The sequence below is a fragment of the Petaurus breviceps genome, unplaced genomic scaffold (genome assembly GCF_028583685.1).
Source record: "Petaurus breviceps papuanus isolate PSGF00001 unplaced genomic scaffold, PetGlider_PUasm1.0 139, whole genome shotgun sequence".
Lineage (NCBI taxonomy): Eukaryota > Metazoa > Chordata > Mammalia > Diprotodontia > Petauridae > Petaurus > Petaurus breviceps.
In genome coordinates, this window is record NW_027185697.1 from 7,325,957 (window position 1) to 7,353,883 (window position 27,927).

A 27,927-nucleotide genomic window follows, 5' to 3' on the forward strand; every position below is an offset into this window, starting at 1 on the left:
CAGAAACAAAAAACTAGTCATGTGAACTTGGGCAAGTCACTTAACCCCAATCGCCCTACCTTCCCCTCTCCAAAAAAGAAAAAGGAAAGAAAGAAATTCCCTACACCAAGTATCTGGCATGTCATTCTTCCTCTTCATGCATAATTACATTCAGATAGAACTCAGATCTTCCTGTCTCCAGGTCTGGCACCCTATCCATTATGCCACATAGTGTTGTACGTAACCTCATTGTGGCTCCTCTGATCCCTTCCCCCTCCCCTAATCAGACATCTTTTCTCTCATTCACAGAAGTAAGCTAGTTTTAGCCCCAACTAGGGAAACTCATGGATGTGCAAAAATCAAAATGTGTACTGATCAGTTGTTGATTTTAGCCTCTATAAGTTCCTGCTTATACAATCCCTGGACATTAGGCACTGTGGCTTGCCTTTATATAGAGATACTTTGCCCATGCTCTCGGTGGTTTGATTTGGGGTCTGGCCCCCAGCAGTCACATGGCACCAATAAAGAAATCCTCTTCTAAATTGTTACTTGGTTCTTGCTTGTTTATGGTACAACAATAGCTGCCTAGCCAGAGATCTGAGAGGTCACCGCTGAGAGGAAACCCACTTTGGCTAGAAGCAGCTCATTCCACTTTTAAACAGTGGAATTGTTGGGTAGCTTTTTCTCAAAATAGAGCCTCCATGTGTCTCTTTCCAAATTCCAGGGATTGATACTCATTCTGTCCAGTGGGGCCAAACTGAACAAGTCTAAACCCTGTGCCAAATGGCAGCCCTTAAAATACATGGAGACAGTCGTTGTTGCTCCCCTCTGCACCTTCCCTTCTTCAGGCTAAGCATCCCCAGGTCATTTCTAACATTTGTCACTTTCCCTTTCAATCATTTTAGCTAGACTAATAGGTGTAAAATATCTCAAGGTAATACAATTTGCATATCTCTAATCAAAAATTATTTATAAACTGGGGGCTATTGAGAGGGGGAGCTCAGATATATAATTTGACATATATTATCTCATTGTATTCTCACACAATAACCCTGTGAGTGTAGGTAAGTACTATTATCCCCATTTTACAGATGTGGAGAGTGAGGTTGAGTGGGGTTCAGCAACTTGTTAAAGAATGCACAGCTAAGGATGTGTCTCAGGAAGCAATATCCCTCTCTTCAAGTTCACATTCTATCTGCTCTGCCAGCTAGCTGTTTGTCTCTGTCTTGCCCAAGGGGGCAGAATCTAGAAGAGAAGGTAGAAATTATATCACTACAGATTTGGGGCTGAAGGTAAAGAGAAATATCTTAAGAATTTAAAGCATTATCAAAGTAAAATTAGAAGTTGTAAGATCTCCCTTCCCTGGAAATCTTCAAATGAAGACTGAATAATAATAAGGTAGTGGTGGGTGGGGTCAATTCTCCTTGAGATACAGGTTGGATTATATAGTGTCTGAGGTCTCTTCCTGCCTGCAGATTCTGTGCTCTCCCAAGGGCCCTCCTAAAGTATCTTACACATGGTAGTTTCTCACTAAAAAAGTCAGTAACTAAAGAAAATTAGACCAAGTTTATTCCTGGTTTGACCATCTAGAATTCTGGCCCCACAGGCATGCATACATCATCTCCCAAAGTCTAGCAACAGTCTGATTACAATCAGGACATGAAGACTAGGTCATGGAACTCTGTGGAGTTGCTATGGAGAAGCACCAGGAATTACTTTACTAAGAAAGAGTTCAAGTTAGAAATACAAAATTAGAAAAGGAAAAAGGGATTCCACATACCTGGAAAGGAATCATTCAGTGCTCAAAACTTTGACATGCCACAGAATTCTACTAATGGACACATTCATGTTAATTAAATTGCATCAACTCTCAAAATTTCTCTAAGATATTTTCATATGGACTACTTAGAATTTCAACCAGAATGAGTATTATAATGTCATTGGGTAGGAATTCAGATGCTTCCCAAATGAATTTAAATGATATATTAGTAGTTTTGTCTTATATGATCAAAGGGAAGTCATCAAAATTAGCATAATGTGCTTAGTGAAAAGAGCGACATGATGTAACAATTATAAATATGTGCAACATATATGTAAAAGCATTTGCATATATGTACATTCATGCATTATTGATAACTTTTCTAAAGCTCCTACAGTTTTATAAAATCATAGGACATAAATCACACAGGATACAAATTGGATATTCTCCCAGACATCTACCAAGTGCCAAAGATTAATTAATTAATGTCACAAAGAACCAAAAGTTCTGATTTTCAAAGCTGACATTTCTGCAGTGTTGTCCAATTCAAAAAATTCAGTGCACACACAAATAACCAGCACCTTACACAGAAATTGCTCATGGACAGTGCTAAATAAAATAACTGTTCAGCAATTCATATGATGTTTATATTTATGCTTCATGTCATTTTATTAGTCCTTTGACTTGCTGATCCATATTGCTATTTGTTGTATTTTCCAACCAATCATAGTCATGGTTATATAAAAGTGATGATGAAATTGAAAGGAGACAGCAGAAGGAGACACTAAGAAGAAATGAAGATGTTTTGGGTTCCCACAGATATTGACTTTTTCAAAATAGATGGCAAATAGACAATAAATGTACAAGAATCATTCTCATAAAACCAACAAAGATAAGAGTGCTAAGAGAGGTCAAGGCTTCTGACAATGTGAAAATTGATGCCACAAAATGAATTTTGTCTTCAAATTAATGGGGCAATGCTCCATGAATGAGGCAGGTTCTGATGCCTCCAAAGTTAATAAAGTGTTCTACAAAGCAAAGCAACAGTTAACCTCCCACACACCACAGAAAGTCATTTCAATGTAGGAACTAGAGCCGAAAAGTTGTCTTAGAGGTCGGCATTATTAAAATTCAACACAGCTTCCTCTTGGCTACAAGTTAAACAAGAACAAATGTGTACTGTCTTATGGATCTTTTTTTTCTGATTTGGTTTTATAAAAAGGCATAGCAGACTAAAGTAACCATTTTAGCCACACTCCGACATATGGATGATTATACTCTTGGAACATTTGATCTAACAAAACTGACTTCTAACCCATAAAGATGATCTTTGAAATAATGAAACAGTTGCTATGCGCCTGACATCAGGCACCATGGAAAATGTGCTAATGGTAAAGCAGTCAAAAAAGAGTCTAGTAAAAAAGCATGTGAGACCTTGGGTGATATTGTAATGTCATACTAACAGTATTTCCTACTCAGTGGGTTTACTTCTTGGGAAAGGGGAAATAGAGGAATATTAGATGGGAACTATATTAAGTCATAGGCAGCTAGGTGGCACACTGGATAGAGTGTCGGCCCTGGAGTCAGGAAGAATGAGTCCAAATCCTGTCTCAGAGATATATTAGCTTTGTGAACAGTTTGCCTCAGTTTCCTCATCTGTAAAATGAGTTAGGGAAGGAAATGGCAAACCACTCCAGTGTGTTTACCAAGAAACCCCTAAATGGAGTCATGAAGCATCAGACATGGCTGAAATGACTGAACAGCAGCAACAAAAACACACTAAGTTAAGTGGAGTAGTAAAAAACTCGAGTTATTTAATTCACATAGATTCATTCCTAATTTAATAATCTAACCAGTTAATAGTAGTATCCTTAACTCGATAATGAACACAAACTTTTAAGATGTATTAAGTATATTTTGACACTATGGGCTTGGGGGCAGAGCCAAGATGGCTTAGTAGAAGCAGGACCTCCCCGCTGCTCTGGCTTCCACCTTCCCCAATCCATGTAAAAAGGGGACTCTAAACAAACTTTGGAGCTGCAGAACCCACAAAATGACACAAAGAAGCTAACCTCCCACTGAGGACAGCAGGGCAGGCTGGCAGGAATCAGCCAGCTCAGCACTCTGGAAGCCCAGCCCAGACCCATGCTGAGGCTTCAGCCCCAGGGTGGGCCTGACCAGCCTTGGCCAGAGTGACTCCAGATCAACAGCAGCTGTGGTCGTTTCCAGATTTATCAACACACAGATGCAAAGGACAAAATGAGAGGTCAGTGCAGTCTGGACGTTGGGACCAGAAAGTGGGAGTGCATGGCTTTTGCCCCCAGGGAGAGAAGCTGCTGAGGCGCCAGCACAGCCAGCCAGCACCACATGGCAGCTTCAACTCCTGGCCGACAGAGTGTAGGGGGACCAAGCACCAGTCTGAGAGGTAATCGCTCTTGCTTTAACCTGCTTGGATCTTGATTGCAGTCTAGGGTGGAGGTCCTGGGGGGTGTGTTCAGCTTGCCAGAGCATGTGGAGACCTCAGAGAGGGCACCCATCTAATACCTCTGGCAGTGGAGAAAACCCCAGTGTTTGGTATGAGAGCTCCCAAGTCTGGTGGCAGAGTCCTACCGTGGCAAAAAGCTTAGGGGTCAAGTGACTGAGAGGCGACATGACCAGGCAAAATAAACAAAGCAGACAGACAGAAAATTCCAACATTACACTCTTATTTTGGGGACAAAAAGGAGCAAAGCATGGAACAGGAGGAAGACAGTGAAGTCAGAACTCCTGCACCAAAAGCTTAAAGGAAAATGCAAGTTGCTTACAGGCCATAGGGGACCTTAAGAAGCAGATAAGAGAAGTGGAGTAAAAATTGGGAAGACAAATGAGAACGATGCAAGAAAATTATGAAATGAGAGTCAATAGCCTGACTGAGGAAAATAACACTTTAAAAAACAGACTGATTCAAACGGCAAAGGAGGTTCAAAAAGGCAATGAGATGAAGAATGCCCTAAAAAGTCGAATTTGCCAGATGGAAAAAGAATCTCAAAAGCTCAATGAGGAGAATCATGGCTTCAGAATTAGACTGGAGCAAATGGAAGCTAATGACTTTATGAGAAATCAAGATGCTGTTAAACAGACCCAAACAAATGAAAGAATAGAAGGCAATGTGAAATATCTCATGGGAAAAACCACTGACCTGGAAAATAGATCCAGGAGAGATAATTTAAAAATTATTGGACTACCTGAAAGCCATGATAAAAGTAAGAACCTAGAAATTATCCTCCAGGAAGTTCTCAAAGAAAACTGCCCTGATGTTTTAGAATCAGAGGGCAAAATAGAGGTAGAAAGAATCTACTGATCACTTGCTGAAAAAGATCCCCAAAAGAAAACTCCTAGGAATATTATAGCCAGGTCCTGGAATTCCCAGATCAAGGACAGAAGATTACAAGCAGCCAGGAAGAAACAATTTGAATACTGTGGGAACACAATCAGGATAACTCAGGATCTGGCAGCTTCTACACTGAGGGATCAAAGGGCTTGGAATATGATATTCCGGAGGGCAAAGGAGCTGGGATTAAAACCAAGAATCACCTACCCAGCAAAACTGAGTGTCATGTTTAGGGGAAAATATGGTCATTCAGTGGAATAGAGGACTTTCAAGCATGCTTGCTGAAAAAACCAGAGTTGAACAGAAAATTTGACATTCAGATACAAGAAGCAAGAGAAGCATGAGAAGATAAACAGGGAAAAGAAATCATAAGGAACTTATCAAAGTTGAGCCATTAACATTTCTACATGGAAAAACAATAATTGTAACTTATGAAACTTTTCTCAGTAGTTGAATGGAATAGAAACATATACATATGTCTATATATGAGGGTATATGGGCATATGAATACATATGTGAATGTGTGTATATGTGTTTACAGGTATACATAGATAGAGGGCACAGGACCAATTGAACAGGAAGGGATGATAATTAAAAAGTGAAATTAAGAGGTGAGAGAGGAATATAATGACAGGAGATCAGAGAGACAGAATGGGGGTAACTACCTCATACAGAAGAGGCGAGGGGAAATGGTCACAATGGAAGGGAAGAATAGGAAGGCAAAAGGGAATGGGTCAACCTTATTCCCATTGAATTTGGCTTGAGGAGGGAATGAAATACATCCTAAATAGGGTATCTCACCCTACAGGAGAGTAGGGGGAGGAAGGGGATGAGAGGAGGAATGATGGAAGGGAGGGTAGGCTGGGGGGGAGGGAAGTTGGAAGCACCCACTTTTGAAAAGAGATGGGATCAAATTAGAGAATAGAACAAGTGGGAGGTGGGATAGGAGGGACAGAAATATTGTCAGTCTTTTACAATATATCTACTATGTTATTGTTTTGCATTAGCCACACATGTACATCCTATACTGAACTGTTTATCTTCCCAGTAATGGTGGGTGACAAGGGAGGAAGGGAATGAATCTGGAATGCAAAGTTTTAAAATCAAATATTCAAATATGTATATATATATAATATATATATATATGTGTGTGTGTGTGTGTGTGTGTATACTACTATCAATACTATTTTACATGTAATTGGGAAATAAGATATACAGGCACTGGGGCATAGAGATCCACTGGAAAAGTCAAAAGGGATATGGGAGAAAATATGGGAGAGAGCAGATTGGAGGAGGGGATATCCTGTGGGACTCCCATTTTGGGGGGGTGGGTAGGGGAAAAACAGGGAGAAGATTTGTAACTCAAAATATGGTGGAACTGAATGATGTAAATCAGAAGTTAATAAAGCATTTGGAAAAAAAAGTATATCATGATACTACTTTAAATGTATGAAATTGGTGGAAACATACTTAACCCACCAGTATTACCAGCCTCTTAGGCACAAGTTTCCTGATAAAGTAGTTTAAAAACAATTGCCTTTAATTTTTGCCATCAAAGCACTGATACCAATATTGATATTAGGGAAATTCTCAGTTTCCTGGATAATCTAAATCAAATTTTTTAAGTCAACTTCAAAACCATTGAGACATATAAAGCAATGTGAACCACATCATTATAAGAAAGATGTTCTGCGAGTGGACTGGCATTGGGATAGAGAATGGACTTCTGAATTCAGTTATAGCAATAAGTATAGGGGACTCCTAGAAAAGGAAAATCCCTCCCCAATTGATAAATAGCCAAAGGATATAAACAGGCAGTTTTCAGAGGAACAAATTAAAGATATTTTTATACAAGCACATGAAAAACTGCTCAAATCACTTTTGATTAGAGAAATGCAAATCAAAACAACTCTGAGGTACCACTTCTCACTTGTCAGATTGCTAAGATGACCAAACAGGAAAGTGATAAATGTTGGAAACAATGTGGGGAAGTTAAAACATTAATGCATTGTTGGTGGAGTTGTGAACTGATTCAATCATTTTTTATGATAATTTGGAACTATGTGCAAAGGGCTATAAAAATGTGTATAACCTTTGATCCAACAATACCACTTATAGGACTGTATGCCAAAGAGATCTTACAAGTGGGAAAAGGATCCACATATACAAAAATATTTATAGCATCTCTTTTTGTGATGGCAAAGAAATGGAAATAAAGGGATGCCCATCAATTGGGGAATAGCTAAACAAGTTGTGGTATATGGATGTAATGGAATAACATTGTGCTATAAGAAATGAGGAGTAGGCAGACAGACTTCATAAGATGGAGAGACTTTTATAAACTTGATGCTGAGTAAGAGGAGAAGAACCAGGAGAACTTTGAACACAATTACAAACATATTGTATCTGTGATGACTAACTTTGATAGACTGAACTCCTCTCAGCAATGCAAGGTTATAAGACAACTCTAAGGAACTCATGATGGAGAGAGCTTTTCACATCCTGAGAAAGAACTACAGAGTGTGAATGCAAATTGAGTCAAACTACTTGCCCTCTCTTTTGTTTTGTTTTGTTCCTTCTTTCTCATTGTTCATTCCATCAGTTAAAATTATTCTTTACAACTTGATTAATGTTTAGTGTAAAGGTATCTGTAGAGCTTATATCAGACTGCATGCCACCATGGGGGAGAAGAGGGAGAAGAAGAAGGGGAGAAAATTTGGAACTCAAGGGATTGTGGAACTGAATGTTGTAAACTAAAAGTAAATAAATAAATTTTAAAAAAGAAAGGGGAAATCCCTCTACCAATGCGCTCTGCAACTTGGAGACTTCTGGAAAGTTTTCAGTGATATGTGAAATGACTTTTCAAGATCACATGGCCAGCATATGACAGGGTGGGACTGGAATCCAGTACTTTCTCGGCCACATTTTTATTGCTGCCAGTAATGAAGCAACAACAATTTTTAAAACTACATTTAAGAGTTGGGAAGTGAGACAAAAAGACTGAGAACTGCACAGTCTTAGTCCTCAGGGAGTCTATAGTCTAATAGGAAGGGCTCTATGAATACGTGTAAGTATAACACAGGGTAGAATGAGATTCCAACTGGAATTGCTGGCCACAGCTGAATATATAGTTATGTTGGAGCAGGAATGAGGCAAATCTCACAGTCTGATAGAAAATTAGGGGAAGTAGGACAAAATGGTTGTTTGTATTCATATGAAGGGTTATCATGCAGATGACAGACTTAACCTTTTTGTTTGTTTGATTCACATGGCATATGTGGAAATTATGGGGAAAAATGCAGAGGTTGATTTAGGATTGATGACCATAAAAACTGTGTAGTACTTCAAACTGTTCAAGGAGGAGGAAAAGGAGGGGGGAGGAGGAGGAGGAGAAAAAGAAGCTTCTTCAAGGATGGTGCTCTTATAATCCCATTTTACAGATGAGGAGATTGAGATACAAATAGATCAAGTAACTTTTACTGATCCCAAAAGGCATCACTTTGTATTTATTTTTAATGATTCTCTAGTTATTTATCTATGCACTGCTTCCCCATGCTCACCCCCCACCACCACCACACACACACACACATACTTAATGAAATGTAAGCTGCAGCAAGGAAGAAAGTTGCCCAGTGTACAGATTGTTGGAATCAGGAAGGCTGGAGTTCAAATCTAGCTTTAGACATTAACAACCCTGGACAAGTGTCAGTTTCCTTACCTGTAAAATGGGGATAGAATGGCACCCACTTTATAGGCTTTTGGGAGGATAAAAGAGTTTACATATGTAAAGTACTTAGAATAGTTCCTAGTACATAGTAGGTGTTATATAAATGCTTACTCTGTTATCCCCTCTCTTTGTATGATTAGAACCTAGCATTTAATAGGGATTATATGACTAATTTTGAGAATTTTAGTTTACAACATTCAATTCCACAATCCCTTGAGTTCCAAATTTTCTCCCCTTCTTCTTCTCCCTCTCCTCCCCCATGGTGGCATGCAGTCTGATATAAGCTCTACAGATATCTTTACACTAAACATTAATCAAGTTGTAAAGAATAATTTTTAACTGATGGAATAAACAATGAGAAAGAAGGAACAAAACAAAACAAAAGAGAGGGCAAGTAGTTTGATTCAATTTGCATTCACACTCTGTAGTTCTTTCTCAGGATGTGAAAAGCTCTCTCCATCATGAGTTCCTTGCAGTTGTCTTATAACCTTGCATTGCTGAGAGGAGTTCAGTCTATCAAAGTTAGTCATGAGGGAGGGAGGGAGGGAGGGAGAGAGAAAAGGAGAGAGGAAGGAAGGAAGGAAGGAAGGAAGGAAGGAAGGAAGGAAAGGAAGGAAGGAAGGAAGGAAGGAAGGAAGGAAGGAAGGAAGGAAGGAAGGAAGGAAGGAAGGAGGCAGGGAAGGAGGTATCACCTGAGCTGGGATTGAAAGAACAGAAGGGAAAGACAAGGAGGAAATATTGCCTGCACATGAGGTTGAAAGTACAATGTCAAGAACGTAGTGCAAGATCCAATTATAAAGTGAATAATGAGGAGTGTGAAATGAGACTCAGAAGTAGGTGGGTAGAAAATTATGAAAGGTCTTGAACACTGAAATTTCCACAACATTTCCAATTACATATTTTTGTCATCATCTGAAATGGAGAATCAAGCTTAATCTTGAAATGTTTCTCAGGAATTGTCCGATGCCCCTATTAAGAAGGGCCAATATGGACTTTGTCAAATGGAAGACCTCAAATATTGGCTTCAGTATGTTCATTATCTTCCCAAAAAATATGTGAATACTAAAATCAGAACTTTCACCAAGAAAAATATATTTCCTAGAACTGGCAACATTACTTTGTCTCCTGTCACTGGAATGTTATAATTACTGGTATAAAATTCTCTTAGTTGTAGAGCTGCATCATAGAAGTAGATTGTATACTCTTAGAAACCGTGACACGGAAAATCTATTTCAATGAGCAAATAGCATTTCTTAGGGAATTTCAATTACAAAGCAACAGCCATACTATAGAAGTAACAGCCATCAATCCACAATTGCTTTGATAAAATACAGGGTATCCCAAGAGTCTTAATGCAGTTCTAAGCTGTTAAAGCTAAAGCTTGAGTTGCACTGAGACTTTTGGGACATCCCTAATACTCAGCAGAGACCGGAGGCTGACCATAAAATTTCAAATAGTTCATTTCAACATATTCATATAAATTAGAATTCATCTTTTCCTAAATTGTTTGGCAATAACTTCTCACCATCAAAAAAATAATACATTACATCTAAAGTCTTAGTAATAACTTTAAAAGTAATTTGCTTTTCAATGACATAAAGCCAAAAAAAAATATTCCATTCTACCTCATAATCAACATAATTTCTTTTTTTAAATTTTCATGTCAAGAAAGAGCAACTAAAATATGTATCTAGCAGTACAACACATCAAGGATGTCAAGGACTTACATACTGCTATAATCATTCTGGTCCAATTTTATGAAAACTTCTTGGAGCCATCCACTAGTTAGAGCTCCCTTTCAGCTCTCTTAAGATCAACCTATCCACAGAGTACTTGCAGCTGGTATATGTGCCCACTTATTCCTTACAACTTTGCCAAGGTATAAATGACTTAAAAATAGATTCCAACAAAAAGGTGCCATTTTCCAGGCTCGACATCATTGTTACAGTGTTTCTCTTTTAAATAACATAGTAGAAAAGAAATGACAAAGGAATTTTTCCAATAGTATTTATGGGTGAAATTACTGCCTAAAATCATTTTCCAATAGGTTCATCTTAAATACTTTGCTTTGTTTGAGTTTTTCTATATTTTCTTATAACCTATATATCCAGAAGCATGTTTTTTTTTCTACTCACTTTGACAAAATATTCAACCAATTGTGGCAAAAATTGTCCTGCACAGGCATTAGGCTCAAAATATATCTTCATCTAACATTAACATACCAAAGAGCTTTATTACAAATAAATAAATCTCTAAATAGCATAAAAACAGAACAGGTTGCAGAGGTTCCTCTAGTCATTTACAGTAAAATTGAGGACCAGCGGGAAGCATTCATTATTCACAACATGTTTCCATGAACAGACATTTTATTGTTTTATTGTCATTGTTGTTAGGTATATGTGCCTATGCATGTGTGAGAGTGTGCGTGCGTGTGTGTGTGTGTGTGTAATGCTTCAGTAGATAAGTAGATTTAATTATTTCACTGTTCAATGTAAACATCTTTAACACTTGCTGATTTGTTTTGCTCATGGTGAGATATTTCAGATGATTTTTAAAGTGCCCTGTAGCAAAAAAAAAAAATGATGTCATATCTACAGAAGAGAGAATCATATCAAATTTCTAGTTACACACATTGATTCACTTCCCAATGTTTTATTTTGGTTCCAGTGTTTCAAGGCAGAGATGAGATCTGTTTCCAATCTAGATGTAATGAAGAAATAAAATTTATGATGCACTTGAATCCTGAGGACTAAATAGCTTAGTGTATAGATAAGAAATGAGGCAGCTAGGTGGTGCAGGGGACATCTGGAGTGCTGGGAGTGCTGGGAGTGCTGGGCATGGAGTCAAGAAGAATCATCTTCCTGAATTCAAATATGGCCTCACACACAGTTGTGTGATGCTAGGTAAGTCACGTAAGCACTCAGTTTGCCTCAGTTTTGTCACCTATAAAATGAACTGGAGAAGTTAATGGCAAACCACTCTAGTATCTTCGCAAAGAAAACCTCAAATGGGGTCACAAAGAATCAAACAACTGAGAACAATTCAACAAGAAAATGAAAATAGATTAAGTTCATGAATTGTTTCCCCCCATAGTTTTATTAATTCAGGGAGCCTATGATCTGGAGTTTCCTTTACCAATGGAAATCAGCACCTCTTCATCAGCTTAATTTTCTTAATAAGTTTCTGGATCAATAAGGGAAATTACATGGCCAGGGTCATACAGAAAATTTGTCAGAGGTGGGCTTTGAAACCAGTTCTTCCTAACTCTTAGGCCTTCACTCTATTCCTCGCAAGATGCTGACATTTGTGAATGGGTAACTAATGATCTATTAAAACTTCTTACTGTAGATCAAAGACTGTAAAATGCTGTTAATCTTTAAAAAATTAAAAATGCATTGTTACATTTGTTTTTATACCACCTTCATTTTCCTCCTCTCCTATCCAACAAATATGTCTCTTATAGAAAGAAAAACAAAGAGAGGGAAAAAACAATTCAGCAAAATTAACCAACACATCAAGCAAGTCCAACAATATATGCAAAACCCCAAACCCATACCTGCCACCACCCCCCAGTCTCTGAAAGAAGAATGAAGGAATATTTTCTTCCCTCTCCTTCTAATGCATACATCATCATTTTCATTACACAATACTCATTGTTTAAGAGAAGAGTGTTACTTCTCTTCCCATTAAATCACTATATCATTGCATATATTGTTTTCAGGATTATTCTTACTTTACTTTGCATCAGGTCACACATGTCTTCATGCTTCTCTATAGTCTTGGTATTCAACATTGCTTACAACATAATCATATTATTTTATATTCATATTAACCAAAAATAGCCATACCTTTTGGGTTTCCATCTTCTTCCTCCCCCCTTTCCCAATTCCTTTGCCACCTTATCTCTCTCTCTCTCTCTCTCTCTCTCTCTCTCTCTCTCTCTCTCTCTCTCTCTCTCTCTCTCTTCCATTCTCACTCTTGCTCTCTCTGTTGATGTGTGGAAAATAATAAACCCAACAATATTACGCAGAAACTAAGTAAAATGTCTGCTATTATCCTTCTGGGCTTAGTAACATCATCATCATCATCATCAACATGTAGCATTTATATTACACTATATAGTTTGCAAAGCCCTTTATATGTATTACCTCCTTTAGTCCTCAAAACTCTGTGAATAACATGCTATTATTATTTCCATTTTACAAATAAGAAAAAATGAGACAGGGCAAGGCTAAGTGACTGGGTCATGGTCAAAGAGCAAATAAGTGTCAAAGACAATATTTCAATGCAAACTTCCTGACACCCAGTCTAGTGCTCTATTCACTGTGCCATATAGCTGCATGTGCTTAAAGGCCAGAGGCATGGTGATGTCTAATCATCCAAGAGACTAGAAAAGCAACAGTTCTGACAATACTGACTAGGGGAACAGTCTCCATTTTTAATCACATATTACCAAGTAAAATCATTTTGAGATTGTACCCTGAATACACACACAAACACATACATACAGACATACACACACACATATATATGTGTATATATATATATACACATATATTTTTAAGTTATATGCATTTACTAACTCTATTAAAATTATATAAAATACAAAATTTATATAAAATTATATTACATAATGAATTAAGTTGAAATAGTATTTATCCTACTGGAGTTCATCAAATTAAGGGGTGACATAATCTGACTTGCACTTTAAGAAAATCTCTTTACCAGTTATGTGGAAAAGGGATTACAATGAGCAGAGACTGTTATGTTAAAAATAACATTAGTGACTATTTTGTGGGTACACAACATCTTGTGAAGCTAAGTTTCAGTGGCTTGTAAGTCACCTGATTTGGAATAAATCACAAGATTACTCCTTCTCTCAAAGGTCACCTGATTTAAATAATGTCATAAAACTTTCCCTCTACCTCTTACCTGAGTGTCTCCCAGTCCCCTCCACCAAAAAGAAGCCAAGTGTCTCATTTCCTATAATGCTTCTTTTCCTGCTTTTTGCTCCATCCAAATAACTGTGGAGAAACCAAGGTTCTGTTTCCTTGTCTACCAAGAATCTTAGTCCTGGTTTGTTTCTGCAACTGAATGCATTGCTAAATATATGACTATCTGAGTATAACTAGTCAGTTACATCTTTATTCCACTCTAACAATGTAAAGCATGGAGACCAATTGGAAAGCTATTGCTGTAGTCCAGGAAAAAGATGATAAATGACTGAACTACGATATTGGCTATGAGAGTAAAGAGAAAATAATTGATAAGAAAGATTATATGAAAGCAGAAATAATGAGATTTTGCAAGTGATAAGATATATGCAGTGAGAGAGAGTAGAGTAAAAGACTGATAACTCAAATTCCTGGAAGAATGGAACTGCCTATGACAGAAATAAAGAAGCTGAAAGATGAATCTGTTGGGGTGAGGCATAGGAAAGAAAAGGAAATAAAATCTGTGAGACCTGCAAGTACTCCAAGTTGGCTTATCCTGTGGCAATCATTCTGCCCAGACTAAGTGAAAAGGGGATAAGAAGACCTCTTATTACTGGTCACTGCCAAAGAGCCAGAGGTTATGCTCCAAGAAGTACCTACTATAACCACGAAGAAATCTGGAAGATAGAAGGGCAGGATGCCAAAGCAAGGATGGGGGCCAAGAATTTTCCAAAAGGCACTTTTACAATTGCTACTGTGGTTACCCTGTCTGTAGTGATTATAATTTACATGAAGGAATGACCCGTAGTGCAGAAGGGGGAATGATGGGAACTTGTACAGCAGGGAAAGGAATAGTAGTCATAGAGGGTTGGAGGATAAAAATAGACATGCTTCTATTTGAGTCAAATCCCTCACCCTTTGGTTGATCACAATAATACTGGATATGGGGTCATGGTCTCCCCTTAGGGACCAGTATTGTTTCTTTTAAGTAAATGTAACCTCTCAAAAAGAAAAACACAGACAGGGTGGGGTTAACCCACTCAGTGTCTTTATAAAACTCTACATATGATGATAGGAACCCATAACACTGTGTCCAAATTCTGCCTCAGATACTTGCTAACGGAGACTTTTACCTCATTATGACTTAGTTCCTTCATATCCTTGGATCTGCTAGCCTCTAAGGTCAGTTATGGGCAGCTAGGTGGCACAGTGGATAGAGTGCCATGCCTGGAGTCAGAAAGATTCATTTTCCTGTGTTCAATTCTGGTCTTAGACATTAGCTGTCTGACCCTGGGAGAGTCAATTAACTCTGTTTGCCTCAGTTTCCTCATTTGTAAAATGAGCTGTAGAAGCAATTGGCAAATGACAAGTCCAGATGGGGTCATGAAGACTGAAATGACTGCACACAAACCTCTGTCATTTTCAGCTCTACATTTTTATTCTATAATCTGAACATATACTCAGTCTAGTTACTTGACAAAGGAAGAATTAGGTTTAATATCACCACAGTCCATGAGGATTTCTCTCCTAAAAAGTATAAAATGAAGATTTCTTCTCTCAGTATTAAGAATAGACATATCGAGTCTGGCCAAGAGTTAAAGAGGGGGCAGGTGCTCCTCGTGTCCTTGGGCTGTCAGCGCCGGACAGGACATGCACAGGACACGCCATGAGGGGCTTGTTGGTATCCCACTCCCGGACCCTGATCCAACCCTTCACCTCCAGCACCAGAAACCACTTTGTGAATAAAGTAGCTGAAAAACAAAAACTCTTCCAGGAAAACAACGACCTCCCAGTGCACCTAAAGGGCGGAGGCAAAGACAATTTCCTGTACAAATTAATGATGGCCATCTGCTTGGGAGGCACTACTTACAGCCTCTTCTGCCTTGGCTGGGCCTCCTTCCCCCACAAGAAGTGAGACTGGATACCAGCACTGGACCGAAAAGGAAAGGCTTGGCAGAGCCTGGGCCTGGGGCTTGGATTAGGGCTCACCAGAAATAAATTCCCTAGCTGAAGAAAGCTAATCCAGAAAAAAAAAAAAAAGAATAGACATATCAAATAATACATGTTAAAAGAGAAATAATGACCTTTCTATTTAGTGATCATCTAAATGCTTCCCTCCACTCTTCATTCAGAATTGAATAGCACACTTTCCTGAGCTATAGTTGGTTTCATGAATGTAGATTTCATCTAAACACAGACATGAGAAGCTCCTGACAGCAAGAAGGATGTCTATTTACGCTTGTACACCCCTCACTACAAAGTGCTGAGGAAAGAGTAGGAACCATTAAATCTTTGTTGCAATGAATTAATCAAGGACCAAGCATATGGAATCCTTGGAGGAAACAGTGGCTGTCCTTACCACAGTGGTCACATACATAATATTTCTTCCTTGAATCTACCTCCAAAATATGATTAAGATAGCATTATTCAGTAGAAACTCAATTAGTAACTCATACTGGCAAAAATACCTTAAAAAAAACTTGGAAAGAGGATGGGGAAAACCAAATAAACTGAAAAACTGCTTCAAACCCAAAATAATTCCACAAAAAAGGACTTTTCCCTCCTCCATGACCAGCTGCCCAGTTGGCACCACATTAGGACAACAATTCATCAGTTCACACTCTTTGCAGACGAGAGATGTTTAGAATTCTGAGCCAGAAAAGACATAAATTGAATTTGCTCTAACGAACATCATTGGAAGGGAAAAGAAAAATAAGTCCAAAAAAGTTAGCCAGTGTGCAAAGAAGGGGGAATGTGTGTATGTATATTTGTATATGTGCACATATTGTTGGTATTTAGACATTTTTAGTCCTGTCCAACTCTGTAACTCCTCTGCAGGTTGTTCTGTTAAAGATGGTAGAGTTGTTTGTCATTTCCTTCTCTCCAGCCCATTTGACAGATGAGAAAACTGAGGCAAAAAAGGTTGTAACTTGCCCAGAGACACACAGCTAATAAGTGTTTGAGATCTGAGCTGAACCTGGGAAGATGAGTCTTCCTGACTCTTTGATATACCTACATGCACAGAGATATATACAAATATACATATCTAACGATATACACAAATAACACACATATATGTATATATACATACATAAAATATGTATAGGTGTGTGGGAGTGTATGTGGGTGTGAGTGTGAAAGGGAAAGTGGCACAGTGGATAGATTGCTGGCCCTAGAGTTAGGAGGACCTGAGTTCAATTCAGGCCTCAGACATTTATTAGCTATATGACTCTGGGTAAGTAACTTAACCTTGTTTGCCTCAGTTTACTCATTTGTCAATTGGGCTGGAGAAGGAAATGGCAAACAGCTCTAGTATCTTTGCCAAGAAAACCCCAAATGGGGCCATGAAGGGTTGGATATGATTGGAAATGACTGAACAACAAAACACACACACACATAGACACACACACACATTATGAGACCTAGAACTCTGCAGACCAAAAAAAAAAAAAAATATATATATATATAACAACAAAATAATCCTTCCATACACAGAGATAGAGATGACAGAGATACACATGTGTGTATAAGTATGTGAGAAGATAAGTTTCCTAGCTTGTATTTTATTGTTTGAATTAAAAGTAATTTTGCCCATCTCAATATTGTGACTCACATTAAATTGTAAAAACTATCAAAGGAAAATCAGAGCAAGTGTGATACCCAGCCTGGTACAGATCTACTGCTTTATGCAAACCTCTTCAACTATTGAACAGCAAAAGAAAGAGCTTATGCCTGACATAAAGAGAATCTGGAGCTGATTCAGTCAGGAACAATACTTCTGCCTCTCCACACACACACAAACAGAAGGTAAAAATCCTATGAATTCAAATGGGGGAAGCTATGCATTCAGTGTGGAGCTCTCCCTCAGTACCTATAGCCCCTATACTCCCAACTCCATGTCCCCATGGCAATGGGCCAATGAGCCCTAGAAAACTAACAGACTTCTGCCTAGGGGCCCCATTCAACTGATGCAGCCTGAACATCCAGTACTGCCCTCCCCATGAAAAGTAGAGAGACTCTGCCCAGCCATTTGAAGGAAAGCAGGAAGAGGAATGGAGAGAGGCCTGGAGTAAGACCAGGCATCACTTGGGCAGCGCTCAGAAGGCAAGACTAATAGGAGAATGACAGACACCATGTACCTAATGGAAGGAAGCCAAAAGTAGCTAGTGTCAGAACCCTTTCCAAGTTCATTAGTCCAGGTGGTGACTAGAACACAGCAATCGCCATCTTCCCCAACACAAAGAAGTCAATGTCATGTGGGAGCTCAGCCTCAGAGACTTGGGCATCCATGGAGAGGGAGAAGATAAATAGAGAATGATGGGAATATAAGAGGTGAGACAACAAAAGACCAAGAGTAAATGTGCATAAAACCCAAGCACATAATCAGATAAAACGGCAGAAAGGAACACAAATGGAGAAAACGGAATAAGAAAAAAAGTCAAGAAAAAAACAAAACAAGTTAAGACAATATTATAATATGAAAGAAAGTTAATTAATCTAACTAATCTAAATCAAAGGTGAACATAATCCTTTGGATTCCCTAGAGACTGTGGAGTGATTGTAAGATATCCTATAAAAGTTAAGAGGTTAAATAAAACCAATACATGAAATTATAAATAAATTTAAACCAGATATTGGTGTTCCCAATTTAGAATTTAAAAATTTAGTAAAGTAGGAAAAATAAATGATGGAGATTATTTTCAAAGAAGTAAAACCTGTCAGGGAAAATAAGACATTTTAGACACAAAATAGTAAAATATCGGAAAATTTGGCAAAATCAAATTAAATGGGAACAATGCTAAAAGAAGAGATGATTCAATATAATTCAAAGTGACTGATTTTGGAGACCAGATGAACAGAGATAACATAAATATCCTACATTTCTCAAATTAAACTGATAATTAAATAATAATTATTCTACAACTCAAGAAAGAAGGCTAGGGATAAGGTTTCATTGATACAGAGAACTCCCCAATACAATGAAGACAACTTCACATCTCACAGTTTTGGAAAAAAAAAAGGTTATGTCACTTGCCTTGGGTCAGAAGTTGTTGTCTTCTTGTCAAAGCTTGTCAAAAGCAGTTAGTGGTCCTTGCTCTGAGGCAAACTCTCTATACACTAAGTGGCACTACCTTTCATGCAAGAAACAATGTAATGAAACTGTGCAAAGAATACACAGATCATTGCTAGAAACATTAAAAAGCCTATGCTTCAAATTCCAAGGCACTTTGTAGTTAAATTTGGCATTTTCAATTTTAAAAATTTGAAATAGCCAGGAGAAAGCATTTCAAAAATGAAGTAAAAGTAATTTTTAAAAGACTAGAATGGGAGCATAAACAAGATGGTGGAGTACAGAAAGCAACTCAAATTACCTCTCCCAACATCACCCTCTAAACAACTTTTTGTTAAGTCTCAAATCAAATTCTGGAGTGGCAGAGCCAAAAAAAAAAAAAAAAGGTTGGGGTGAGACCTTTTTTGATCCCAAAATAACTTAGGAGTTTGGCAGAAAAAGACTATGACCAGCAATAAAATGACTAGGTCTGTATCCCAAAGAGATCAACAACAAAGGAAAAGGTCCTATAAGTACAAAAATATTTAGGGTAGTTCCTTTTGTGGTGGCACAGATTAGGAAATTGAAAGGAAGCCCATCAATTGGGAAATGACTGAACAAGTTATAGTATATGATAATTTTAGAATATTATCATGCCATAAGAAACAACAAACAGTATGATTTCAGAAAAACCTGGGAAAACTTAAATGGACTGATTAAAAGTTAAATGACCAGAGCCAGGAGATCACTGTAAAAAGTAACAGCAATATTATACAACGATCAACTGTGAATGATGGGGCCATTCTCAGCAATATAATAAGACAAGATGATTCCAAGACTTATGATGAAAAATAATATTCACATCTAAAGAAAGAACTGCTTTTGTTTGAATGCAGATTGGAGCATACCTTTTTTTTTAACTTTAACAGTTTTTTACCCCTTTTTTTGGTCTGTGTTCTCTTTTGTAATATAGCTAATATGGAAATGTGTTTTGTATTATTTCATATATATAATTTATATCAAAGTGCTTGCCTTCCCAAGGAAGGGAGAAGGGAGTAAGAAAATTTGTTACCCCAAAATTATAAAGAATGAATGATAAAATTACCTTTACATATAATTGAGAAAAAATAAAATCTTTCTTAAAAATTTTAAAAACTCATTTTTACACATACAAAAGTTATGTAGGCAAGATTAGAAGGAAAGCAGGAAGCTGGGGTGGGGGAGGGAAGATCACAGCAAGTAAAGGCTTAAATTATCAAATATATAGAAAACTGAGTCAAATTTATAAAATGTCATTCCCCAATTGACAAATGCTCAAAATATATAAAAGGCAGTTTTCAGAAGAAATTAAAATTATCTATAGTCATATAAAAAAGTGTTCTACATCACTATTGATCAGAGAAATGCAAATTAGAACACCTCTGAGGTACCACCTCTCACCTTTCAGACTGGCTAATATGGCAGAAAACAAATGTTGAAGGAGATGTGGAAAAATAAAATACATTGTTGGCAAGGTTGTGAACTGACATAACCACTCTGGAGAGCTATTTGGGACTATGTCCAAAAACTACATAATTGTGCCTATATAATGGATCCAGCAATAAAATGACTAGGTTTGTAACCCAAAGAGACCATAGAAAAGGTAAAAGGACCTATTGATACAAAAATAAATATTTATATCAGCTTTTCTATGGTGGCAAAGAATTGGAAATTGAGGGGATGCCTATCAATTGGGGAATGGCTGAACAAGTTGTGGTATATGATTACAATGGCTTACTATTGTGCTGTAAGAAATAATGAGCAGGATGCTTTTAGGAAAACCTGGGAAGACTTACATGAATTACACAAAGTGAGAACCAAGAGAACATTGTACACAGTAACAACAATATTGCATGATGATCAATTTTGAATGACTTAGCTATTCTGATCAATACAATAATCCAAGACAATTTTGAAGGATTATCCACCTCCAGACAGAGAAGTGATAAAGTCTGAGAGCAGATTTAAGTAAAAAAGGTTTCATTTTATTTTTCTTATTATTTTCCATGGTCAATAGGGAAATATTTTTTTTTATCATTTCACATTTATAACTGATATCACATTTCTTATCTTCTCAATGGATTGGAGAAAGGGATGGAGGAAGGGGGAGAATCTAGAATTCAGAATTTTAAAAATAAAAGTTAAAAATACAAAGAAATAATAAATTTTTAAAAAGAAAACAACTACATCACAAAAAAAATGCCTAGTATAGATATAGTTACAGTCAGGGAGGTCCAACTTCAAATCTTGCCTAAAACACTTACTAACAAGGTGTATCACACTGAAAAAGTCACTTAAACATCTCTGTGCCTCATTTCACCCATCTTTAAAAGTGGGGGTAATAATAGAACCTACTTCATAGGGTTATAAGGCTCAGATATATTAACATATATAAAGCACTTTGCAAACTTTAAAACACCATAGCTAACTATTAATTATCATGCCATCCTGAGAAAGCAAAAGAGGAATAAAGGCAAAAGAGTTCAAAATGCAACCCAAAATAACATATTCTGCACACTTATGTTAATGAATGAAAGAGATGTATATTCCACAAGAAAAAGGGCCATTCAACTCTTCAAACAAAAAAGACGGTGAAATTAAATACCTTGTTTATAGATTTTATCAACCAAAAATATTGATCTATGAACTTAAACATAAAAGCTAAGTGAGACTTTCTAGGGAAAGGGAAAAGGCCTATGGAGCTAAAGATTTAAGGAAAAAATTCTTATCAGAAAAGAAGGTCAAAAAATTGGACTTATGCACCATAAATTACATCCCCTAATTCCCTAAATCCCCTAAATCAATGGAATTGGATAAGGAGATTGCATAAATGGAATAAATTTGGAATAAAAATAGGGAGAGGAGACATGAGGGACAGAAGGGAACTGATTGTATACCCCTACCATGTCTGTGGGCAAAGAGTGAAGGACATGAAGCCCTATCGTGTCTTAGTAACATGATGGGAGAGTGGAGGGTAAGTGAGAGCTCCAAGAGAATGGACTGGTAGAAGCCAAGAGAAATGGAATTGGGAAGGGGGTGTTAATCCAAGAAAGTAGAAAAGGTCATATTCAAGAATATTCCATGGAAAATGAAGTGGGTTTCTGAATAAGGAAAAGAAATATTATGATAGGTTTAGTCTAGAGCAGGGGAAGGGAGAGACAATACTTTGTACATTGGGAGGCTTCCTACTTTAATAAAGTATTGTGCATCAATGTGTATCAGTCATCTTGGGACAAGAGAAAGTGTTTGTGAATTCCTAAAGGCATCCAGGACCTATAGATAAAATGACTAGAGATAGGATGGCATGGCCTTTGTGATAGTCCTGATCATGGTGGAGGCACAGAGTGGGAATGGGTCTCATGATTTGGGACATAGAGTTAATTCCTACCATGAGGTACTATTTATAACTAAAATCTTCCATAGTTAGGCAGTACTCCTTTCTCTGAGTTAACTTTGAAATCTCTCCCTACTGAAAACCTCCAAGGCATGCTAGTTACCTTGTTTATTTAATCAATCTTAACCTTTCTTGGCTCACAGAGTAGTTCCTACTTTGTAAAGAGATCACCATCTTGTTCATTCATGAATATCCTCATACTTAACACCTCATTCATACATTAACCAGAGGGTAATAGAACCTAATTCTCACCCAAACAAAACAAAACTGTCACAATATAAAACTTTGCCATAAGAAATACTGAAAATGACAAATGCAGACAACCATAGGCTAACACATGAACAGATTTTGAGTCCAGTAAGTCAACCTAGGAAGTCAACACACATAATTACAACAATGTAAATGGAAAGAATAAAAACAAAAAGAAATTGAATCTATTGTAACTATCATGATCAAACCTGGTCCTGAAGAAGAGTTAAGAAATAAAAGTTCCTTTGTCCTTTCCTGGCCAAGTTGAGGGTCTATAGGTGTAGGGGGAAAATGAATCCATCATCTTGATTGACTATTTGGCTACTTCTGCTGAACTTTGTTCCTTTGCTAGTATTAGTTACAAGCAATGGTTCTTTGGGTTGGGGTCAGGGAGGGCTGTACTTGGAAATGAAGATAACATAAGAACAAAAAATATCAATGTTTCTTAAATTAAAAAGTGAAAAAGCAAGGTAAGGAAATTCAGTCAGGAAATTTGTTTTCCTGTGAAATCCAGCCCCAGAAAAATTCATTGATGAGGCATATTTATCAAGAAAAACTTGCAGCAGCACAGCAGAATCACATAAGTCAAAACAAAGCTGAAAGGATGGAAGTCTCTCTGATTTTTAAGCTCCAGCCACCCACAACTTGATGCCCTATTTTATTGCCTTCAGGACATTTGTTTCTTTCCTGCTGACACAGCCTATGGGTGGCTTTCTTTATGACTACATCTATGTGTCAGGCAGGAAATACTTTGGAAGAAATAAACAGAAACACATCTTTGCAGGTGACAGTTTCTCAACAGCTAAACCAGTTCACCAAAGGAACTATTTTATCAAAGTATTTATTCTAATGTTCCTTTTTCAGTCACTTCAGCAACACTAAGACTGCCAAATATTTGTGAAGGGTTTCACTGTTTATGGAGAATTTTTTACATATATTATTTCAACTAATCCACCCCCCCCCCAATCCTGTCAGGTACAGATCCACATCAGATCTACATTTTTATGACCATTTTATAGGGGGATAAACTAAATTGTAAATGTCGTTATGGTATCACCAGACTGGCAAGGTGATTGAGCATAAAGAACCCAAGGTTTCCAACTATTGGTCCAATGCTCTTTGCACTATATTACAAAAAAGTCAACCCCTCCATTGGAGGCCATGTGAAGATATATAGAAAGAGTCCTAGGAAGTAGGGATTTCTATGTGAAATTGATGGTAGGTACAATGTTGATTTCACTGAGCCTCCTCTCCAAAGCTAAGGTCAGTGAAGAAGGTTTACTATTCTTTCCCCATGAATCAAACCTAGACAATCCCTTACATTGTGGTAGCTTCCAAATAGCAAAGCTGGTCAAATAACAAGTTAATATTTGTCCACATAAATAATACTCAATTGATATGTTACTGTTGGTGGTCGTGGTGGAATTGGGCCGGGGGCTGTCTTGGCAAAGATACTGTAGCGGTTTTCCATTTCCTTCTCCAGTTGTATTATGTCACCTAGTAGTTAATATATCCCAACACATATCCTAGAAATGTGAGATGCACAGATTTGGAGACATCTTCCGCCCACATGGTCATATGAACTATTTGTATCTGGCCTGTCATAGAGCCTTCTGATCTTGTATTGGCATCATCAGCCACCGCCAAACACGCTGCACATTAACCCCATTTTGGTCATCTTTGAGCACAAAGGACTTACAACAAAAATCCCTCCATCTAAAAAGCAATCTATAAATGCTAGTATTGTATTGATCTAATCTAAGTATTAGGTCTGATAACTGCTACCTTGTAACCACAGGGAGCTGATTTCACTTTTAGGATCTTAGGATCCTCAGTCCTCCTCACCTTTACAATTGGGATAGCATCACCGTTTACACTAGCACAGCATGTGCAGGGCAGATTAGAGAAAGCAGTGACTTGAGGCAGCAAGAAGCCCAGTTTGAGGGGAATTGCAATATCATAGGAAAATGGAGTAAGGGACTGAAACAAGGTCAGGGATGAGTGGAGAGAAGCTGCTGTGAAGATGAAAAAGAAAATATCTGGCATCTGTTTAGATATGTGGAAAAACGAAGAGTAGTCAAGCATTAATCCAGGGTAATGAACCTGGGCAGCTGCAAGATCAGCAGTACTCAACAACGATACAAAGAAAGTGTGGGAGAAGGGCTGTTGTTCAGTTCTTTAGTCATGTCTGCCTCTTTGTGACCCCGTGGGTGATAGTGTGCCAAGCCCTTCTATCCTCCACTATCTCTCAACGTCTATCCACAGTCTCAAAGTCTATCACTTTTTGCGTGACACTATCTGTCCATGTTATCCTCTGCCATCCCCTCTTCCTTTTACCTTCAAACTTTTCCAACATCAGGGTCTTTTCCAATGAGACTTGTCTTCTCCTTACTTTGCCAAAGTATTTAAGCTTCAGTATCTGACCTTCCAGTGAATAGACTAAATTAAATTTTTCTTTTTCATATTGACTGATTTCATCTCCTTGCTGTCCAAGAAGCTCCCAAAATTCTTCTCTGGAACAATTCAAAAGCAATGATTCTGTTGTAATTAGGTTTACTGATAGGTAGTTCATCTCTCATTACCATACATTGCTACTGGAAAAACTATAGCCATAGGGGCAGCTAGGTGGCATAGTGAATAGACCACTGGTCCTGGAGTCAGGAGGACTTGAGTTCAAATCTAGTCTGAGACACTTACTAGCTGTGTGAACCTAGATAAGTCACTAAATATCAATTGCCTTAAAAAAACAAACAAAAAAGCCTTTGACTAGAACCTTTTACAGCATGGTGATTTCTCTGGTTTTTAGTACACTGGCAGGATTTACCATGGCTTTCCTTCTGAGGAGAAAGAGTCTCTAAATCTCATGGCTGCTGTGTAAGTGAACTTTGACCTCAAGATTACTATGCCCTCTGTTGCTAGGAAGTGATGGGACCAGTTGCCAAGATCTTAAGTGTTCTTATTGTTGTTCTTTTGTTAAACTTCAAGCAAGATTTTATACTCCTCGCTGTAACCCTCGTCAAGAATTTCCCTAAGAGGGGTAGGTGTGGATGAAGAGATGATCATTTCTGTTTTGGCCACATTGAGTTTCAGACACCTATAGAGCATTCAGTTAAATTTTCCAATGAACAGAGATGTGGGACTTAAGCCCCAAAATGACTAGAGCTGGAGAGAGAGATCTGGGAGTCATCTCCATAGAGAAAAAAAACTAAATTGCAGAGAAGCTGACAAGATTATTAAATGAGCAAATGCAAGAAGGAAAGATAAGTGAGGGTAGAGTGTTGGTTATTTCCAAAGTCAGTGGTTATGACACCAGTGGTGATACAGGAAAGGATTCGAAGGGAGAATTCATTGTTATAGGGCAAAGAGAGAGGAGAAATTATTCAGAAGAATATGGTCAACAGTGGCAAAAGTGGCAGAAAAGTCAAGAAGAATAAGGATTGAGGAAAAAGTTTTAGACCGCATTATGGGCCAAATGAACTAGACACACACACACACACACACACACACACACACACAAATGAAATTAATTCTATGTCTGTTTCTTGTAAGAGACCCCATGAGGATAAGCTGGATTCAGCTTCTAAATTGGACTTAGGTACTCTCTTTCCTGACCCTGCTGATTAATCCTCAATACCTTTTGATCCTATCCTATACTCAGCCATGGATTGCCATAAATTTTCAATAAAGCACTCACCCAATGTGAAACCGTACAATGGCAATCTTGCTCATAAGCAACCAGGACAAAGGAAGTCTTCAGCCAAAAGCTATAATCCTACTTTTATCCTATTCAAATATTGATTTCAAAAAGTAGAACAAAAAACATAAGGGTTAAATGCTAAGTAGTTTCTATCTAGGAAAGTGCCACCAACTTGACCAAATGTTGTAACCAAGAACATAGAGCAGACACTGGGTGCCCTGCAATTATAAAGAGGTCACCAGACACATGGCAAACAACATTCCTCCATACCCAATACAACAGGCATAGATTTCAAAGAAGCCATTTCCCAAGCAATTAGAAAACATTAAAATAGCTCTCTGAATATCTGCAGAGAATATCCTGTTAGACAGGGCACAATGGATTTAATGGCTTCTGAGGAAAGTATCACAGCTTAAGAGCTGAAATCACTACAGAGTATAACCTCACTCCAACTAACATTACCACAAAGCAAGGTGGTGGTAGGGGGGAAACAGCAAGATTAAGGATGAAACTGAAACCATTCCCAATATTTCTAGTAAAATATATAACCATGTCGGTTATATGTCTCTGATTCAGTTATATGATTCTGAAAAAGTGTATAAACCAATTATAATCAACATAAAACTTAACTTATATCAGCCATGTTTGCCCAATACTCAAAGTCCTTTTCATTGCATGTGATGGCAGTCAATGAAAATTGAAGGAATGCTGACTTTGGAATGGAATAAGGACCTCTTAAAAATAGACTGAAAGGGTATGCATTTAAGTATAGCAACTGCAACAAATATAAATTAAAAGATTATAATAAAAATTCTCTATTTACCCACAGCAGGATCTCTCGTTGACTCTGATTTGAGAACAGAACAAATGTGTGTAGTTTACCAAGATCAGTCATCCCATTTTGCAACCATTAAGTTCAGGTGGTCAGGAAAGACAAAGTGTCCTAGTGAAAAGTCAGCTGGTAATTCTGGAACATGTGAACTATCAACACAGAAAGATAATGCATTCTGTTGATGTGGGTTAATCCTTTAAAATTCAAACACTCCCTCTGCTTAGCACTCATTTTCTATTTGTTGATACTATGAATAAAACTGAGTAGATTCTTTAGAAAGGATCTGGAAAGAATCACAGAAAAATTATTTTGTGACCTAAGTATAATCATTCATTTTCATTCTCTGCTGAGAAGTCAGTTTCATTCCCTACAATTCTATTCTTCATTTCATTTTGTCACTCTTTGAGTTCTTTCCTCCAAATAGCACCAGCTTTAAGAAGACAAACTTTTGAAATGGAGGAAGAAAGCCTGTGAATTATTTTTCTTTTCCTTAAATTTCAAAATATTTTGCATATTTAAAAATTAGCAAAATGAGTCTCGCTGCTTGGGTAGGACAAGGTGCATCATGCTTGTCAGGTGTATGAATCCCATCGTTTCAAAATTAATTAAAATTTTAAAACAACAGAGGCATTTGAATCCCTACCATGACTGTGTTGTTTTTCCTGGATGGTAAAACTGGGCTGCTAGATTAACATTTATAATTTATTAATATAGTTTGAACCTGCTTTATGTGACTGGAGATTATTTGAACCCAGATTAGTGCATTGACCTCAGTAATTCTGTAAAAATGCCAGAGCTGACTACCAGTAATCCTGGATCAACCCCAAATGTCCTTGATTTGGGTCTCTTCACCCAGTCCTCTTTTGGGTCCACCAAAGCTTGTGTTTGGGGTTCCCT

At 37.6% G+C, this 27,927-nt stretch overlaps 1 protein-coding gene across 3 annotated transcripts in view; it reads right to left on the minus strand.

Annotated features, from left to right (window-relative positions):
- Positions 1-27,927, minus strand: part of CTNNA2 (catenin alpha 2) — a 1,588,763-nt gene that overhangs the window by 1,445,876 nt on the left and 114,960 nt on the right. Inside the window, exon 1 of one of the 3 annotated variants that reach the window (XM_069065916.1) lies at positions 13,768-13,952. The exons of 1 other annotated variant lie outside the window; for it this stretch is intronic. The gene's annotated coding sequence lies outside the window, so the exon portion shown is untranslated. Of the gene's footprint in view, positions 1-13,767; positions 13,953-27,927 lie in introns of those variants that run through there. One more of the 3 variants, XM_069065933.1, reaches the window with a different exon arrangement.